Raw genomic sequence first — 16,325 nt, 5'->3', positions numbered from 1 at the left:
CAAATGAACCCTCCTATCCACCCCAAACCTCCATGGAGAAAGTACTTACCAATCTAAACTCTACTATACAAGCTCTCGTCGCCCAAATCAGACTACCAAATACCTTCAACAATCAACCCTCAAGCTCTAGTGTACTTCCTTTTCAACCACAGAATGATCTTTCCATCCCATCACCACCATCCATGGAAGAGCACCCACATCCATCAATCCAAGAGCAACATGATCCCAATGATGCTATTGACATGGAACAAGAGAGAAGGGATCATCTTTGCGAATCCATACTTCATAAGGAGCTAGAGGAGGCCCTAAAGGTGAAGGTAGTAAAGACCCTTGAAGATGAAAGAATAGTTGAAAGGAGTTGTCATGGAAAGAAAATCATCAAGGATGAGTACGATTTTATATTAAAACTACTGGACAAAGCAGTAATTATTGAAGAGGAAAAAGTGGTTGAAGACTTTCGAGATGCTGAACCTCCATGGGAAAGTGAAGACATAGAGCCTCCTTCAAAGACGTTTGAAATTGATGTTGAGGAGGGTGTACAACCTCCAAGGCATATCATAGCTAAAGACATTGAAGAGGTTGAGCAAGAGATGGAGATTAAAAAAGAAGAAGAAGCTTGCAAAGAGGTGGAAGTTGTCAAGGAAGAACTCAAGGGAGTAGAGCTTGATATCACTTTTCCAAAGTTGCTGGAGACCCCTCCCCCTAAGTTGCCATCATCCTTCACAACATTCAAGTGGGTAAAATTCATATCCCTTAGCTTTCTAATCCCACTTGAATATGGGCTACTGGAGACGGATGGTCAACTTAGAGCTCTTTGTGGCATTAAGAGTAAGAGGAAGATGGTCAGTGGTAAGAATTGTCCTGCAAGGTTCATTATGGTTGGAAGCTTTGAGTTTAAACGCAAAGGTTGGTGTAAAGCTCAACTGAATAGGTCTAGGAAGTTGTTTGGACGCTTCAGTGAGAATTCTAAAGCTGAACCACCCGAATGGAATCATGATAATCAACTTGAAGACGGGTGTAAAAGCAAGGTTTGGGATCCTGGAATCAGCTCTGACATTTGTCACCCCGGGAGCCTAAGAATCTGTTTAAAGCTTCTTAAGGACTTTACATGCCTAGTTTGGGACCCCGGAGGTTACTGGAAATACAAGCATTGGTGGAGATTCCTGGATGAGTTCAAGCACAAGCCACCATAACAAAGGACTCCCCAAATGTCCAACTTAAGGACTTTAACTAAAAGTGCTAGGTGGGAGACAACCCACCATGGTATGATCGTTCCTTTTTAATATTTATTTAGTTTTATTTGTTTTCGAGTTTTACTTTATTTTATTGTATTGAACCTGGAGTTTTGCATAACATTCATATTAGCATCCCATTCTGCATACTGCATAAAAAAAAAAAAAAAACACGCACGCGACGAGGCAGCGTCGCTGACGTGTCCGCGTCACCAGTGGGTTTTGGAAGAAAAGAATTGAACAGAGAGTCACGCGAGAGCGTGGCTGGAGGCGTGCCTTTTGCAAAAATTGATCCACGCGACCGCATCACCCACGCGACCGCGTGGCCCTGTAAATCGACCTAACAAGGGTGTATGGCCGAAAGTTGAGCTGGAATCGGGCTGGACCCGTGCTAGAGGCACCAGTCCTACCACGCGAACGCGTCACCCACGCGTCCGCGTCATATTGGAAATAAGGCCACCCGCGCGATCGCGTCAACCATGCGACCGCGTCACCCAAAAAATTGGCGAAAAGAGTTTTGAACATAGAGTTGCGCGACCGCAAGGCTGCACTCGCGCCAATCGCACAAATCAGGTCACGCGATCGCGTGACCCACGCATCCGCGTCACCTGACCTTATCGCGCACCACGCGACTGCGTCACTCACGCGTCCGCGTCGCCTGCGCCGCACAACTTATCCGGATCAGTGCCAACTATCTTAGCTTCTCTTTTCTAATCCTAATCTCTTCTATCTTTTCTTTTTTTCTTCTTTCTTTCTTACTTTATTTCTTTCACTTCTCATTCTTTTTCACCTTCATTCTATTTTACTTAATTTATTTGCATATTTTATTCATTGTATTTCAATTTAGTGCACATTTTTATTTTCTTTTCTATATTAATTATTTTTCCTTTGGTGTTAAAATTTTCTTATTTAACTGTTGCATCTTCTCTTGAATTATTTTGAGTGCTTAGTGACTTGTTTTATTCTAATTGGGTAATATTATTTAAATCAATGCCAATCTTTTATATCTGTATTACTTTTGTATTGACATGAATTTATATTATCTCTCCTTCCCCACTCTCTTCCCCATTGTTGCAAATTCTGCACCACTAGTATGCCATGTGCTTCTATTGTTTTCTCACGTACATGTTGAAGCTTCCATGTAAATGAGACCCTTATCATTTGGCATTAACCCACCCATACTTCATTTATTTTCTTATCTCTATCTCTGGGTTACTCTTCTTCCCTTTTTCTTTCAGGATGGCCACCCGGAAGGGAACTGGAAGACGTTTACATGGGGAGACAAACAAGTCCATCAGCACAATCCTTAGAGAAAAGCATCAGTTGGAGAGACCCGTCCACTTGTACATCTTAGCATGCACCGAGGACGGTGCAATCTTTAAGTGCGGGGAGGTCGATACCGATCTCCGTTGGTTAGTACCTTCCTGTCTCAACACCAATGTTTAAATTTTCTTTGTTAAATTAGTTGTTGCATTTGCATGTTTAATTGCATGTTTATTTGATTTTATGCATTTAGTTACTACTTGGTTAAAGTAATAAATTTCTTTTTAGGACTCCATTTTTGAAAAAATTTCACTAATTTAAATTGAAAAATTTTTTATGTCAAAACTTGTTTGAAGTTGTAAATTGGAACATGGTTTTTGAGCTAAAGAACACACAACCTGCGAGATTTTGAGCTTATTTATATGGTTACATTATTTAACCATAAATATTTTATTCCTGTGTATTTTCTTCTCTATGATTGCAATCTTTGCTTTGTTCCATTCTATATGTCCATTATTTAGTGTATTTACATGCTTGCATATGATTGAGGCAATTGTTTGATTTTAGCTCACTTATCCCAAATAAGCCTACCCTTTAAATCACCATTGTCAGCCACTTTGAGCCTTTTAAATCCCCATTTATTCTATATTTTACCACATCACTAGCCTTAAGCAGTAAAACAAATTAAATACCCCAATTGAATCTTTGGTTAGCTTAAGATAGAGATTGTGCACCAACTAAGTGTGGGAAAACTGTGGGAACTTGGGTTAATAAAGGAATGTATGATGTTTCTAATTTTGAATATTGGAAAATTTGGGTACCTACTCATGTAAAACAGAAAATTAAAAATTCCATATGCATTGATATGTTATTCTAGTTTTTATGTCTCTCTAAAAAAAAAGAGAAAAAGAAAAATATATATAATATAAATAAATAAATAAGGGGACAAAATTATCCCAATGTTAAGTTAATAAAAGATCAATGCATATGTGATAAAATTAAAGAAAAATTGATACATGAGTATGTAATGCAAAAGTGAAGACTATGGGTAGCTAGGCATGATTCTAGAGTTATATAGAGTATATGTATGTTAGGTGAAAGCTTAGGTTAATTAAAGATTCAATTTATAAAGCTCACTTAGCCATATACATATACCCTTACCCTTACCTTAGCCCCATTACAACCTTGAAAAGACCTCATGATGTTTGCATTGATATATTAAATATTGTTGATTGGTTAGATGAAAAAGAAGGTTTAGAAAGCATGACTAGGGAAGAGTAGATTGATTACCCTACACACTTGAGAGACTAGAGTGATATACACTACCAGTGAGGGTTCAAGGCTTGATTCTATGTTCCCTGCTTTCATGAGCTGACTTCTTACAAGTTCACTTGCTTTTTATTGTACGATTTGAATTAGTGGAAATTAGTTTGTATTTGTCTTGGAGAACTTATTTACTTTTGACCAAGTAGGTAGAAACATTTTTGCATTTAGTTGCATTCATATAGATAGGTTGCATTTCATATTAATCTACCATTCCTCTTCATCTTTATAGCTTCTCTTGAGCTTAGCATGAGGACATGCTATTGTTTAAGTGTGGGGAGGTTGATAAACCACTATTTTATGGTTTATCTTGTGCTCAATTGAGTGGTTTTTATCAACTCTTTACCCACTTATTCATACTATTTGCATGGTTTTACATTTGCCTTCCTAATTATGTGCTTTGATTGAAAACATGCTTCTTTGGCCTTAAGTTCCCTATGTTTAATCCTCTCTTATTACCATTAGATGCCTTGATATGTGTGTTAAGTGATTTCAGAGATTACAGGGCAGGAATGGCTCAGAGGATGGAAAGGAAGCATGCAAAAGTCAAACAAATACAAGAAGTTGGAGAAATTGCTAAGTTGTCCAGCCTGACGTCTTTGCACTCAAACGGCTATAACTTTAGCTACAGAGGTCCAAACGATGCGGTTCTAGTTGTGTTGGAAAGCTAACGTCCGGGGCTTCGATTTTATATATAATATGCCATAGTTGCTCTGATGCTAGGTGACGCGAACGCGTGCTCCACGCGGACACGTCGCAGTGACGAAAAATCAGCGTGTTTGAATTCGCAACCAGCGAATTCTGGGCTGCTTCTGACCCAGTTCTCGGCCCAGAAAATATAGGTTAGAGGCTATAAAGTGGGGGAATGCATCCATTCATAATCAAGCTTTCATATTCACAATTATTAGGATTTAGATGTAGTTTTTAGAGAGAGAGGTTCTCTCCTCTCTCTTAGGATTTAGGATTTAGGATTTCTCTTAGTTTTAGGAGTGCCTCTCGATCCCAGGTTCAATGTTCCTTTTCTTTACTTTTCCAATTTAATTTATGAATATCCATGTTAAGATTTGAATATTTTATTTAATATAATTTGAGGTATTTCAGACTTATGATTGCTCTCTTTAATTTATTAATGCTCTCTGTTTATCCAAATTATTTTCATTCAAGTAGACTTTCTTCCCTTTTGGCTTTGGTTAAATAGTTGGTGACTCTTGAGTTATTAAACTCATTATTGATTGAAAATTGGAATTCTTCAAGAATTAATTCGAGTTCCAATAACTCTAACTTTTCCCAAGGAAAGACTAGGATCTGAGGAACAAAAATTAATTCATCCACTTAACTTACCTTCATAGTTAGAGGTTAACAAAGTGGGAGAAAAATCCAATTCTCATCACAATTGATAAGGATAACCAGGATAGGACTTCCAGTTATAATACCTTGCCAAGAGTTTATTTTATTATTATTATTTTATTTTTCTTATCATTCAACATACTGCTTCCTTACTTTCTAAAACCCCTAATTTACAAGACTCATAACCAATAATAAGAACATACCTCCTTGCAATTCCTTGAGAAGACGACCCGAGGTTTAAATACTCGGTTATCAATTTATTTAGCGGTTTGTTACTTGTGACAACCAAAACGTTTGTATGAAAGGACTTTTGAAGGTTTAGAAACTATACTTGCAACGAGGATTTATTTGCAAATTTCTAGACCACGCAAAAGTTCTCTCATCAATCTCTAATAACAAAAGTTATCACAGAGTTAGGACTCAACAACCTGCATTTGGAGAGGCAAGTGCTCCTTCAATTTGTAGGACGCTTGGCTCTTCAAGGGACAGCTTCTGGCACTTTAGTTCCTGTAGCTCATGCCCTTGCTTCTCTTGTTCTCTGAGCAGTTTGCAGAGCATGATGTTCTGATTCTGCTGCACTTCTTTGAGTTGATCCATAGATTCTTGCAGCTTGTTTAAAGATACTTCTAAGCGGGTCCAATAGTCAAATTGAGGAATTTCTGAGAGGAGCTCATGTGCCGTCCTTTTGATGAGGTTGTCCTGAACTTGAGGTCCATCCATCACCCTTTGGTTGATTGAGTGTTCCACTGGGATATACTCATCAACACCTATTTGTACTCCCGCATCTTTATATAACAGACTGATCAAGCTTGGGTAGGCCAATTTGGCTTCAGTGGATTCCTTGTTTGTAATTGTGTAAATTTCACAAGGAATTAATTGATGGACCTCCACTGCTTTTCCCAGCATAATACAGTGGATCATCACTGCTCTTTTGACAGTGACTTCAGAGCAGTTACTGGTGGGAAGTATGGATCGCCCAATGAAATCAAGCCAGCCCCTAGCAACTGGCTTGAGGTCTCCTCTCTTTAGTTGGTTTGGGATACCTTTTGAATTGGTTATCCACTTGGTTTTAGGGAGGCGTATGTCCTCTAGAACTTGATCCAACTTTTTATCTTTAGCCATTCTCCAGTTAAAGGATTCTGGATCATCCTGCAGTTGAGGAAGTTTGAGGACTTCTCTCACTTTGTCAAGATGGAAGTAGATAATCCTCCCTCTGACCATGGTTCTAAAAGTGTGGAAGGTAGTTCCCTCCATTCTTTGCTTATCTGTCAGCCACATGTTTGTATAGAATTCCTGGACCATATTTCTTCCCACATTCATCTCAGGATTAGCTGGGATTTCCAAGCCTCTGTTTCGAATTTGCTCTTGGATCTCCGGATATTCGTCTTCTTTCAGTTCGAACTTGACTTCCGGGATCACTGGTCTTCTGCACACTATTTTGAAGTAATGATCTGCATGTTCTTTGGTGTAGAACCTCTCATGCATCCATTGTGGTTTTGGATTATTTTCTTTATTGCCTCTTGGAGTGGTTTGTTTTCCTTTAGGGGCCATGATCTTGGTCAGTGATCACGGAAAATCACACTAAACTTAGAGGTTTACTTGTCTTCAAGCAAAAGCATAGAAAGAAGATGAGTAAATGGAGAGAATGATTCGAATGATGGAGGTGGGGGTGATGGCCGAATGTATAAATAGAGGAGAGGGAGGGTATGGTTTCAAAAATTTAAAAAGAAAAAGATATGATTGAAAGATATTATTGATAAAAGATAAACATGATATGCAAAAGAGAAGATTGTTTTCAAAATTTAAGAGATATGAAAAAGATATGAGGAAGTTAAATCTGAATTTTTTTGTTTATGTATCTAAGAAATAAAAGATATTATGAATGAGTTGAAAAGATTTGAAATGAATTTAGGAAGTTAAATGAGTTTTTGAAAAAGATTTGAAAAGAATTTGAAGGAGAGTCAAAAGGAATTTATAAGATTATAAATTTTCGTTAATGGAAGTTAGAAATTTAATGTTTATAATGTTTAAATGCAGAAAATTTTGAATTAAAACAAGAAAATTCGAAAAAATTTGGATTGAAAACGAAATTACCTCTCCCCTGTTTGTTCTAGCCTTAAACGCCCAGAATGATAACCATTTTGGTGTTTAACGCCCATCTGGTGGCTATTTTGGGCGTTTAACGCCCAGCTAGGTACCCTGGCTGGCGTTAAATGCCAGAAATCCTTCTTCACTAGGCATTTTTCTGAATGCCCAGAATGCTGCCAATTCTGGCGTTAAACGCCAAAAATGCTGCATATTCTGGCGTTTAACGCCCAGAATGATACCCATTCTAGCGTTTAACGCCCATATTGCCTCTTTACTGGCGTTTTGACGCCAGTGAGCTCCTTTCCTCTGTGATTTCTCTGTTTTATCTCTTGAACCTCCATTTTCCTGACTTTTTTACTGAAAATATATTAATTAACAAGGAAAAAAATTAAAAAGACTTATATAACTGTTACAAACATCTAATTATTGATAATGGTTGGGTTGCCTCCCAGCAAGGCTTCTTTACTGTCTTTAGCTGGACTTTTACTGAGCTTTTAACTTAGTCTCAGATTTGAGCATTCTTGCTCAATATTACCCTCAAGATAATGTTTGATTCTTTGTCCATTAACAATGAACTTTTTCTCAGAATCAATATCTTGAAGTTCTACATAGCCATATGGTGACACACTTGTAATCACATATGGGCCCCTCCACCGGGATTTTAATTTCCCAGGGAACAATCTGAGCCCTGAGTTAAACAGCAGGACCTTCTGTCCTGCCTCAAAGATTCTAGATGATAGCCTTTTGTCATGCCATATTTTTGCTTTTCCCTTATAAATTTTGTCATTTTCGAAAGTATTGAGTCTGAATTCTTCTAGCTCATTCAACAGGAGTAATCTCCTCTCTCCAGCTACCTTAGTATCAAGGTTTAGGAACCTGGTTGCCCAGTAGGCCTTGTGTTCCAGTTCCACTGGCAGATGACAGGCTTTTTTATACACAAGCTAGTATCGAGAGGTCCTTATAGGAGTCTTGAATGCTGTTCTCTATGCCCACAGAGCATCATCGAGACCTCTTGCCCAATCCTTTCTATGGGCATTTACAGTCCGCTCCATGATTCATTTTAGTTCTCTATTTGAGACTTCAGCCTGCCCATTTGTCTGGGGATGATATGGAGTTGCCACTTTATGGTTGATTCCATATCGTACCAGAGCAGAGTTAAGCTGTTTATTGCAGAAATGAGTTCCTCCATCGCTGATCAGTATCCTAGGGACACTGAACCTGCTAAAGTTATGCTTCCGGAGGAACTTCATCACTGTTTTAGTATCATTAGTGGGTGTTGCAGTTGCCTCTACCCATTTAGATACATAGTCTACTACCACCAGAATATAAGTGTTTGAGTATGAAGGTGGAAAAGGCCCCATTAAGTCAATACCCCATACGTCAAACAACTCAATCTCTAAGATCCCTTGTTGAGGCATGGCATAACCGTGAGGCAGATTACCAGCTCTCTAGCAATTGTCACAGTTATGCACAAACTCTTGGGAGTATCTATAGAGAGTAGGCCAGTAGAAGCCACACTAGAGAACCTTGGTGGCTGTTCACTCACCTCCGAAATGTCGTCCACACTGGAGAACTCTTTGTCAAATACAAATGGTGTGTCAACAGCTAGCACATTGCTCAGAGGTTTTGCAATTTTTGAAAAATCCTTTATAAACCTCATATAAAATCCTGCATGCCCCAGAAAGCTTCTGATTGCTTTAACAATGGTAGGTGGTGGTAATTTTTTAATTACATCTACCTTAGCTTAATCCACCTCTATTCCCTTGATTGAAATTTTGTGCCCAAGGACAATTCCTTCAGTCACCATAAAGTGACATTTTTTCCAGTTTAAAACCAGGTTAGTCTCTTGGCACCTTTTCAGAACAAGTGCTAGATGGTCAAGACATGAGCTGAATGAGTCTCCAAATACTAAAAGGTCATCCATGAAGACTTCCAGAAATTTCTCTACCATATCAGAGAAGATAGAGAGCATGCACCTCTGAAGGGTTGCAGGTGCATTGCACAGACGAAATGGCATCCTTCTGTAGGTAAATACTCCAGATGGACATGTGAATGCTGTTTTCTCTTAGTCTTGAGGGTCTACTACAATTTGGTTATGATGAGCCGATAATTTATACGCTTTTTGACATTGTTTTTAGTATGTTTTTAGTAGGATCTAGTTACTATTAGGGATGTTTTTAATAGATTTTGTGTTAAATTCACATTTCTGGACTTTACTATGAGTTTGTGTGTTTTTCTGTGACTTCAGGGATTTTCTGGCTGAAATTGAGGGACTTGAGCAGAAATCAGATTCAGAGGTTGAAAAAGGACTGCTGATGCTGTTGGATTCTGACCTCCCTGCACTCAAAGTGGATTTTCTGGAGCTACAGAACTCGAAATGGCGCGCTTCCAATTGCGTTGGAAAGTAGACATCCAGGGCTTTCCAGCAATATATAATAGTCCATACTTTGGCCAAGAATTGATGACGTAAACTGGCGTTCAACGCCAGCTTTCTACCCAAATCTGGCGTCCAGCGCCAGAAAAGGATCCAAAACCAGAGTTGAACGCCCAAACTGGCACAAAAACTGGCGTTCAACTCCACAAATGGCCTCTGCACATGCAACACTTAAGCTCAGCCCAAACACACACCAAGTGGGCCCCGGAAGTGGATTTATACATCAAATACTTACTCATGTAAACCCTAGTAGCTAGTTTATTATAAATAGGACCTCTTACTATTGTATTAGACATCTTGGGATTACCTTATGATCCTTTGATCACGTTTTAGGGGGCTGGCCATCTCGGCCATGCCTAGATCTTCACTTATGTATTTTTAACGGTAGAGTTTCTACACTCCATAGATTAAGGTGTGGAGCTCTGCTGCTCCTCAAAGATTAATGCAAGTACTACTGTTTTCTATTCAATTCTTCTTATTTCGCTTCTAAGATATCCATTCGCACCCAAGAACATGATGAAGGTGATGATTATGTGTGACGCTCATCATCCTTCTCCCTTATGAACGCGTGCCTGACAAACACTTCCGTTCTACATGAAATAAGCTAGAATGAATATCTCTTAGATCTCCTAACCGGAATCTTCGTGGCGTAAGCTAGAATGATGGCGGCATTCAAGAGAATCCGGAAAGTCTAAACCTTGTCTGTGGTATTCTGAGTAGGATTCAATGACTGAATGACTGTGACGAGCTTCAAACTCGCGAGTGCTGGGCGTTAGTGACAGACGCAAAAGGAGGGTGAATCCTATTCCAGCATGATCGAGAACCGACAGATGATTGGCCGTGCTGTGACAGAGCATGTGAGCATATCTTTCACTGAGAGGAGGGGATGTAGCCACTGACAACGGTGATGCCCTTGCATACAGCCAGCCGTGGAAAGGAGTAAGACTGATTGGATGAAGATAGCAGGAAAGCAGAGGTTCAGAGGAACGAAAAGTATCTCCATTCGCTTGTCTGAAATTCCTACCAATGAATTACATAAGTATCTCTATCCCTATTTTACTATATAATATTCGAAAACACCATTATCACTTTATATCTGCCTGACTGAGATTTACAAGGTGACCATAGCTTGCTTCATACCAACAATCTCCGTGGGATTCGACCCTTACTCACGTAAGGTATTACTTGGACGACCCAGTGCACTTGCTGGTTAGTTGTATCGAAGTTGTGACAACTATGAATTAAGATCAGAGCACCAAGCTTTGGAGCCATTACCAGGATTTGTTCGAGCCTGGAGATCACAATTTCGTGCACCAAGTTTTTGGCGCCATTGCCGGGGATTGTTTGAGTTTTCGGCAAGCTTTTGGTCCGGTAACATCAGTGCCAAATTCTCTCTTGGTCCAGCAACAATAGTGCCCAGTTCCAAGTTTTGATCCGGCAACAACATCAAGTTTTTGGCGCCGTTGCCGGGGATTGTTTGAGTTTGGACAACTGACGGTTCATCTTGTTGCTTAGATTAGGTAATTTTCTTTTTGTTTTATTTTCAAAAATTTTTCAAAAATCTTTCAAAATTTTCTCCTTTGTTTTCGAAAAAAAAAATGTTTTCAAAAATAAATTATTCTATGGCTTCAGAATTTTTAAGAATGAATTCTAGTGTTTCATGAAGCATGTTGAAGCCTGGCTGGCTGTAAAGCCATGTCTCAATCCTTATACCCAAGAGAAGAGCTTCTTTATCTTTCTTAGCCAATTGGCTGTTGAATGTAAGGAATGTCAGGCGTGTCATGTCTGAGTTACATACTAAAGCTTGGCTGGCTATTGAGCCATGCCTGACCCTTTGATTGGAGCTTTAGAGCATAAGATTCCTGGAATTCATATTGAAAATTTTGGAATCCTTATTTCTCTTTTCCAAAATAGTTTTTCGAAAATATAAAATAAAAATCCAAAAAAAAAAAATTAATTAGAAAATCATAAAAATCAAAAATATTTTTGTGTTTCCTGTTTGAGTCTTGAGTCATGTTATAAGTTTGGTGTCACTTGCATATGCATCTTGCATTTTTCGAAAATTTCATGCAATCATAGTGTTCTTCATGATCTTCAAGTTGTTCTTGGTAAGTCTTCTTGTTTGATCTTGATGATTTTTTGTTTTGTGTCTTTTCATGTTTATCATATGCATTCTTGAATTCTTAGTGCGTAAGCATTAAAGAATTCTAAGTTTGGTGTCTTGCATGTTTTCTTTGCATTAAAAATTTTTCAAAAATATGTTCTTGATGTTCATCTTGACATTCAAAGTGTTCTTGGTGTTCATCTTGACATTCATAGCATTCTTGCATACATCACATGTTTTGATCTAAAAATTTCATGCATTGCATAATTTTCATGTTTTTCATAAAAATTTTAAAAATAAAAAAATATCTTTCCTTTTTTTTCTCTCATCAAATTCGAAAATTTGGATTGACTTTTTCAAAAATTTTTAAAATCAAGTTGTTTCTTATGAGTCAAATCAAATTTTCAATTTGAAAATCTTATCTTTTTCAAAATCTTTTTCAAAATTCAAAATCTTTTTCAAAATTCATGATTATTTTCGAAAATTCCAAAAAAATAATTTTCAAAAACCTTTTTCTTATTTTATATCATAATTTTCGAAAATAACATAATCAATTAATGTTTTGATTCAAAAATTTGAAGTTTGTTACTTGCTTGTTAAGAAAGATTCAAACTTTAAGTTCTAGAATCATATCTTGTGATTTCTTATGAATCAAGTCATTAATTGTGATTTTAAAAATCAAATCTTTTTCAAAACTAATTTCAATCATATCTTTTCAAAAATATCTTCTTATCTTATCTTTTTCAAAAATATCTTTTCTAACTTCCTAACTTCTTATCTTTTCAAAAATTGTTTCAACTAACTAACTAACTTTTTGTTTGTTTCTTAACTTTTTCAAAACTACCTAACTAACTCTCTCTCTCTCAAATTTTCGAAAATATCTCCCTTCTTTTTCAAAAACTTCTTTTTTATTAACTAATTATTTTTATTTTTAAATTTTAAGAATTTTTCGAAAATTTCTAACATTTTTTCAAAAACCATTTTTCAAAAATCACTAACTCTTTTTCAAAATAATTTTCGAAAATTATCCCTCCCCCATCCTATTTTATTTATTCATTCATATCCTAACATCTCATCTCACATCTCTTCCATCCGTACAGTTGTGTTTCTTCCTTTACATCACATTCTTTGTCTCCCCCTCTTTTCTTCCACTCACAAAGGGATCCCTATACTGTGGTATAAAGGATCTCTATTATTATTATTATTTTTCTGTGCCTTCTTCTTTGTCATATGAGCAGGAGCAAGGACAAGAACATTCTTGTGGAAGCAGATCCAGAACCTGAAAGGACTCTGAAGAGAAAATTAAGAGAAGCTAAAATACAACAATCCAGAGATAACCTTTCAGAAATTTTCGAACAGGCAGAGGAGATGACAGCCGAAAATAATGATAATGTAAGGAGGATGCTTGGTGACTTTACTGCACCTAATTCCAATTTACATGGAAGAAGCATCTCCATTCCTGCCATTGGAGCAAACAACTTTGAGCTGAAACCTCAATTAGTTTCTCTAATGCAGCAGAACTGCAAGTTTCATGGACTTCCATCTGAAGATCCTTTTCAGTTCTTAACTGAATTCTTGCAGATATGTGATACTGTTAAGACTAATGGAGTAGATCCTGAAGTCTACAGGCTCATGCTTTTCCCTTTTGCTGTAAGAGACAGAGCTAGATTATGGTTGGATTCTCAACCCAAAGACAGCCTGAACTCTTGGGATAAGCTGGTCACGGCTTTCTTAGCCAAGTACTTTCCTCCTCAAAAGCTGAGCAAGCTTAGAGCTGATGTTCAAACCTTCAGACAGAAAGAAGGTGAATCTCTCTATGAAGCTTGGGAAAGATACAAACAGTTGACCAAAAAGTGTCCTTCTGACATGCTTTCAGAATGGACCATCCTGGATATATTCTATGATGGTTTATCTGAGCTATCAAAGATGTCACTGGACACTTCTGCAGGTGGATCCATTCACCTAAAGAAAACGCCTGCAGAAGCTCAAGAACTCATTGACATGGTTGCTAATAACCAGTTCATGTACACTTCTGAAAGGAATCCTGTGAGTAATGGGATGCCTATGAAGAAGGGAGTTCTTGAAGTTGATACTCTGAATGCCATATTGGCTCAGAATAAAATATTGACTCAGCAAGTCAATATGATCTCTCAGAGTCTGCATGGAATGCAAGCTGCATCCAACAGTACTCAAGAGGCTTCTCCTGAAGAAGAAGCTTATGATCCTGAGCACCCTGCAATAGCAGAGGTAAATTACTTAGGTGAACCTTATGAAAACACCTATAACTCAACATGGGGAAATCATCCAAATTTCTCATGGAAGGATCAAAAGCCCCAACAAGGCTTTAATAATGGTGGAAGAAACAGGTTTAGCAATAGCAAGCCTTTTCCATCATCAACTCAGCAACAGACAGAGAACTCTGAACAAAATGCTTCTAATTTAGCAAATCTAGTCTCTGATCTATCTAAGGCCACTGTAAGTTTCATGAATGAAACAAGGTCTTCCATTAGAAATCTGGAAGCACAAGTGGGCCAGCTGAGTAAAAGGATCACTGAAATCCCTCCTAGTACTCTCCCAAGCAATACAGAAGAGAACCCAAAAGGAGAGTGCAAGGCCATTGACATAAGCGCCATGGCCGAACCTCTGAGGAGAGGATAGGACGTCAATCCCAAGGAGGAGGACCTCCTGGGACGTCCAGTGATCAATAAGGAGCTTCCCTCTGAGGAACCAAAGGACTCTGAGGCTCACCTAGAGACCATAGAGATCCCATTGAACCTCCTTATGCCCTTCATGAGCTCTGATGAGTATTCCTCTTCTGAAGAGAATGAGGATGTTACTGAAGAGAAAACTGCCAAGTTTCTTGGTGCAATCATGAAGCTGAATGCCAAATTATTTGGCATTGATGCTTGGGAAGTTGAACCCCCCTTGTTCATCAATGAACTAAGTGATCTGGATCAACTGACATTGCCTCAGAAGAGACAGGATCCTGGAAAGTTCATAATACCCTGTACCATAGGCACCATGATCTTTAAGGCTCTGTGTGACCTTGGTTCAGGAATAAACCTCATGCCCCTCTCTGTAATAGAGAAACTGGGAATCTATGGGGTGCAAGCTGCTAAAATCTCACTGGAGATGGCAGACAGCTCAAGAAAACAGGCTTATGGACAAGTAGAAGATGTATTAGTAAAGGTTGAGGGCCTTTACATCCCTGCTGATTTCATAGTCCTGGATACTGGAAAGGAAGAGGATGAATCCATCATCCTAGGAAGACCTTTCCTGGCCACAGCAAGAGCTGTGATTGATGTTGACAGAGGTGAAATAGTCCTTCAATGGAATGAGAACTCCCTTGTATTCAAAACTCAAGGATCTCCCTCTGCAACCATGGAGAGGAAGCTTGAAAAGCTTCTCTCAAAGCAGAGTCAACCAGAGCCCCCACAGTCAAACTCTAAGTTTGGTGTTGGGAGGCCACAACCAAACTCTAAGTTTGGTGTTGAACTCCCATATCCAAACTCTAAGTTTGGTGTTGGAGAGTCTCAACAAAGCTCTGCACATCTGTGAGGCTCCATGAGAGCCCACTGTCAAGCTATTGACATTAAAGAAGCGCTTGTTGGGAGGCAACCCAATGTTTATTTATCTAACTATATTTTTCTTAGTTATGTGTCTTTATAGGTTCATGATCATGAGGAGTCACAAAATAAATATAAAAATTAAAAACGGAATCAAAAACAGCAGAAGAAAAATCACACCCTGGAGGAGCATCTGTCTGGCGTTCAAACGCCAGAACAGAGTATAGTTCTGGCGCTGAACGCCCAGAATGGGAGCATCCTGGCGCTGAACGCCCAGAACAAGCATGGTTCTGGCGTTCAACGCCAGAAATGGCAGCAAAGGGGCGTTGAACGCCCAAAATGGGCACCAACCTGGCGCTGAACACCCAGAGTTGTGTGCAATGGCATTTTACATGCCTAAATTGGTACAGGGATGTAAATGCCTTGACACCTCAGGATCTGTGGACCCCACAGGATCCCCACCTACCTCATCATCTCTCTTTCCATTCATGATCATCCCTTCTTTTTTTTCCATTTACCACTCACATCCATACACCCACTACCTTCAAAAATTCAACATCTCTCTCCCACCCAATCCCACCCATATGGCCGAATACACACTCCCATCCATCTCCTCCATATCTTCTTCTTATTCTTCTATTCTTTCTTCTTTTGCTCGAGGGCGAGCAACATTCTAAGTTTGGTGTGGTAAAAGCATAGCTTTTTTATTTTTTTTCCATAACCATTGATGGCACCTAAGGCCAGAGAAACCTCTAGAAAGAGGAAAGGGAAGACAAAAGCTTCCATCAAGGGTCTATAGCTCAGTGGTAGAACATTTGACTGCAAATCAAGAGATTCCTGAGATACCTCAGGGGATACATTTTCTTCCACACAATTATTGGAAGCAACTAAGGGTGGAACATCAAGAGCACTCCATCATCCTTCATGAAATCAGAGAAGATCTAAAAGCAATGAAGGAGGAGCCACAA

General features: G+C 38.6%; 1 non-coding gene across 1 annotated transcript; it reads right to left on the bottom strand.

The window, feature by feature from the left end:
- Nucleotides 1-13,555: 13,555 nt before the first annotated feature.
- Nucleotides 13,556-13,663, bottom strand: LOC148556199 (small nucleolar RNA R71). Its single transcript, XR_015888184.1, has one exon. It is a non-coding gene; the product is annotated as a small nucleolar RNA R71 (small nucleolar RNA).
- Nucleotides 13,664-16,325: the final 2,662 nt, after the last annotated feature.

The sequence above is a fragment of the Arachis ipaensis genome, chromosome B6 (assembly GCF_059453495.1).
Source record: "Arachis ipaensis isolate K30076 ecotype BB chromosome B6, ASM5945349v1, whole genome shotgun sequence".
Lineage (NCBI taxonomy): Eukaryota > Viridiplantae > Streptophyta > Magnoliopsida > Fabales > Fabaceae > Arachis > Arachis ipaensis.
This window is presented reverse-complemented; position numbering and strand designations above follow the sequence as displayed.